We start from the raw sequence: 5,172 nt of genomic DNA, 5'->3' as shown, positions 1-5,172 counted from the left end.
TATCCTGGCAGCAACTGAGCAAAGGCGCCAGCCGCCGACATCGCAGCAGCAGCAGTCGAAGGCAGCAGCAGCAGACGAAGGCAGCTTCATGTCTCGTCGTTTGAATGCACGACAAGTGCCGAACGATGCAAAGCAAATAAAAAGCATTTAAAAAAAATGATGCCGCTCTTCACTCTTCTCCCACTGTGTAGCATCCATCCGTCGTGCTGCACAGCTGCATTATGAAAGCTTTTGCTTTGTTGTTTGTATGCGTAAGCTTTTTTCATTCACAAAATGAGCAAACTGCGCATCGTTGCCAGACCGTTGGCAGAGTTAGTGGCATTTAAAAGCTTTCAAGCAGTGCAAAATGTTACCCACCAAAAAATACAAATATATTTACGTACATACATGTGTAGATGTGCCAACCCCAAAAGCAGAGACAGCAACCCAAAGTATTTCTCTATTTTGAATTTCGAACATCGAAATCAACTCGATTTCTATTACTTCTGACGAAAGTCTCTGAAGTTTTACCTCAGTCAATTTAAATTCAAATATTTTCAAACATTTTCAAAGAACAGCTGCATCAAAAGTTCAACGGAAAGCAGCTGCATCGTCTGCTTAACGAGTTTGTCTCAAATTCCCGCTCCCGCAAATCGTTAAAAGTCGAATAAGATGTTTAATTTAGAAGATAGAATAGGGATTTTCGGTACATATAATAATACCTACAATATTTTTGACTCCTGAATCGAATAAAAACAATGTATAAACAATACCAATAGGATCTTATCTGCTTTGGCTGACAATCTGGTATGTTTAGTACTCTATGGTATATTTTGAATTTAGTACTTTTCCAATATACCATAGATAGCCATATATATTTTGTATAATTTCACTATTAAATTTGTATTTTTGCGCTTTTCTAACACAGTATATTTTAAGAATAATACCGGTCTATTTTGCTCCTATTCAAAATGGGTATGGGTCCTATTCAAAATGGGTTGTTCTTATATACATAAGTACAAATATGTAAAATATCAATTTCCCACCGTGTTTGCTCTGTGCCGCTCTGTGCAAAACAGAATGTAAACAAACTTGTACTACTAAATAATAAAAAGAGAACGATCAATATCCTTAAGCAATTGAATAAAATTATTGACAAACAGCAGTAGTGCAATTTGCATGGCTTAGATAAGCTCCCGATTGAAAAATATACCAAAAATGTTAGCCGATATTATCACATTTCTCATTGATGTGAAAATGTTTTGGTTTTTAATGGGATTTTATAGTATATGGGGCAAATTTGACATTTCAAATATATAGTAAAACCCCCAGATTTTATGCTGTGGAAACTATTAATCTAAAAATAATATTGTCTGTCTTTTTCTTATTCACTTTACAATTAAGATTCAACTCACATGTAACAATTACCCTTTCCAAATTAAACAAATGATTTCATATTTTATCATGTTCTGTTTTTATTGGTTTGCTGTTAATTAGGATAGAATTAATATTAAATATGGTCTTGTTTTTATTTTTTAATTTTATTTATGGCTTTAGGTATTGCGTTTCACTTAATTATCATTTTGGTGTATATTTTATTTATATATTATTTATAGTGAATTACGTTATACAAATTATATATTACAAAATAAAATTTAAATGGACTCTTGAAATTTCACTTGCTTTACTTTTATTAGTTCAATCCTTTTTAGATGTTCCTTTAATTTCTGGAATAGAAAAATAATGAAATTTGAAGCAGCTCTGTTCATCTTTTATAGCGCTTGGATTTAACATAAATTCATTTGTCTTCGAATTTCGATTATTTTGTGCGAATATTGTGCAGTTTTAATTATGATCTTTCATTTTCGTTCTGTAACGCATAGACACACAAGAAAGAACATTAAAGATTACGAAATAAAAATCCAAAAGAATCGAAATGATCAATATCTTAATTTACAAAAAGTGTTGCCTACATTTAGGCATTCGTTGAAATAGAGAATGAAGTGAATATAAATTTAATTATGTCTTAAATATTATTATGTTATTCATTGAAAATTAATATTAATAGTAATATTTATTTTAAATCTAAAAATTTCAGACCAACATAATGCCATACTCAATTATTTTTTATTAAAGTTTTGATTTTATTATATATACACAAAATTATTTAGGCGTGTAAATAATATTTGCAATAATAAAGTGTGAAATAAGTGCACACATAACTTGGGGACTGATTCCACAAAATATCTACAAATCATGAACAGCATTTAATGTTTAATTTAATGTTTAATAAGTTATTAAGTAGTTAATAACTAATATTATTAAACAGTCAAATACAAAATCAATCTTCATGAAACTTAAAAGGTCTCTTGTAGGCCCTATAAATTTAAAATGTTCGTTTGTTTTTTATTATTGTTGGGGAATTATGCATTTTTAATTTATGTACATAAATATATTGCATCCAAAATACGGCTCTATTTCTCCTAAATATGTTCAATCCATAGCAATCCTCATAGCGCTTCCAGTTTAAAAACGGTAAATATAAATTAATGCTGCGATCGATGACGGAATGAGAAGATACAAGTAAACATATTGATTCTGTAAAAGGTTGTATTATTCCGAATGAAAAGCCCATTAAAAAGAAAACAATAAATTAGTGCAAACTCGTAATACCCTTGCAGATTATATATCTTCAGTTCACTTCGATTTATTTTATAGTATTTTGCAATTCTCAGTAATTTAAAGCCTCCAAAATTCGCCATACCATATTGCAATTTCCGTGATGCTAATGAGGGATCTTAAATTAACTTCAATTGTTCAGATATATGTATACCCTCTGCAAGGCATGACGAATCAGATGAAAATATAGGAATAAAAGAAAACGACAATTTTGTTTGTTTTGTTTCGAGGTTTTTAAAATGTTTGTGTATTTTTTTTAAGATTTTTTTTTTTGTAATGTTCCTGTTGTTTGTTTAGCTGTTTGTTGATTTTCTTTTTCTCAATCTTTTACAATATATTCATAAATATATATATGAGTATATATAAGATTATATATACATATATATATATAGTATGTATGTAGTTATATGCCGGCAAATATTGTAATATCATTAGTTTTGCTCAAATTTTAACATTTTGCAAATGAGTTTATAAATATTTAACACAATTTGTTTGTTGCATTTGTATTTTATATTTGTTTCTTTTTGCATTTGCTTTTTTCTAGTTCTTTTGTTAGGCAAAATAGCTAAATTATTCAATTCGGGACAACTTCCTTTACTTTTCTTACGTTTTCATTTCAATGCCTTTTGTTAACTTTTTGCAATTTGCATTGGAAATTTCGTCGAGGTTTGTTGACAAATTTTGTTTAAAGTTGTGAGAGTTGCTCAATCGATTCAAATAAATACATTTGTTTGACAATTTTTCGTGTACAAATACAATTATTTGTTGTCACTTAAGCAATTGTCTCATTTCAATCTCCAATCTTGATTTTTGTTTTTTTTTGTTTTGTTAGTTAGAAAAATTCGTGTTTTTGTTTATTTGTTAATTAAAGTTAATTTTAAGTTTAGAGTTTTTGGTTTTTCCCTTTATAAGTGTTATAGAGACCTTTCATTTTGTTTGCAATAAGTTTTTTCATTAGTTTAATTTTGGTTTTAAAATTTGCACAAATTTCGCTACAAAATTTTTTTATATCATATCATTTCATTTTCATTTGTTTTGGTTTTTTTTTTTGTTTAAAAAAAGTTATAGAAAAGTTGATTTTGCATGGTGTTTGTTTTTGTTGTTCTTGTTTGCTCGTGGAACTCAACGAGCTCGTTCCAAAAGATCAAGCGAATAAAAATGATATATGTTTAACCATTATTTATATGTATTTATATATATATATATATATGTAAATATATATAAGGTATTCCACACCAAACTTACAACATATTATAAAATATAGTGTTATATATTATACTCACAGTTGATCTATGCAGTGGAGAAGAGTGAAACGAAAGATGGGACAGATAGTGCAAATCTTGGTGTGGTTCTTGTGTGTGTGTCTATGTAGTGTGAATGTGTGTGTGGGTGTGTAGATAGTAGATTTAGAAGACTTTCAACAATAGCAACAATAGCTGAGGGAAACAAGCAAAGTGATTTAAAAAGGAAACAAGGAAAAAACGTTTTCGATATGAAATTAAATTAAAGCCAAGTTAACCCAAGTTTGGTACAATTGTGATCAGTTTGATATTTATTACTTCTTTATAGACTTAGTCGAGCTGTGGCTTTTGCGCACCTTCAAACTTCTTTCCCTATCCTTCCTTTATTCTCATTTACTTTCCCTTTTCCGTTTATCTTTAGCTTACCAGTGCTCGGAGTAAAGCTGCTGCGATTTTAGGATTCGGTTGGTTAATCGATAAAAAGCTCACTTATGCTAAAGCCACATATCCGCACTTACATATATTGCTATATATGCATGTATTGGTATGCACACACACACATATATAATCATATATATATACATGGATATATTGCATTTGCTTGCCTTTTTGCCTTATAAGTACGATTTTGCGACAAATGTCTTTGCTGTGCTTTAGGTTTTTGTTTAGTTTTTTTTTTGCTGCTTTCTTTTCGTTTTTGTCTAGATTTGTTCATAATATAATATTTTATTTGTAAATATATATATATATATATGTATATTGTAAATTTATGCTGCTGTTGTTGTTGCTTCTTTATCATCTTCTTCTTCTTCGTCTTTGTCTAGTTTGCTGTTGTCTCTTCGTTTCGTTTCAATTTATTTATTATGTGTGTGTTTGATGAAATCTTCTCTTCCTCTTCTCTTCGCCTCTGCTCCGCACATAAATATTTAATTTGTATATTCATTATAATAAAATTATGTTAATTTTTTTCTCATTATATTTATGTTATCGATATATATATATATATTTATTTCATAGGTTAGTTAATAGTTTTAACTTGCGTTTGCTGCCTCTTAATTGCTACAGAATTGTGTAGTTCTTGCACATACATTAAGTCATAGATATATGCTCGTAAATGCGCTACAAATTTTGGTAAAGCTGCCACAAAAGCCCTTCCACTCAGTTTGCCTACATTCCTAATCATGATCATGATCATCATCATTATCGTCATCATACTTATGAACCGAACTTCTTCCTCTGCGCGCCAAGCTGGACTCTCCTAACAGCCAGAGCA

The sequence above is a fragment of the Drosophila albomicans genome, chromosome 3 (assembly GCF_009650485.2).
Source record: "Drosophila albomicans strain 15112-1751.03 chromosome 3, ASM965048v2, whole genome shotgun sequence".
Classification (NCBI taxonomy): Eukaryota; Metazoa; Arthropoda; class Insecta; order Diptera; family Drosophilidae; genus Drosophila; species Drosophila albomicans.
Note: the sequence above shows the minus strand (reverse complement) of the source record.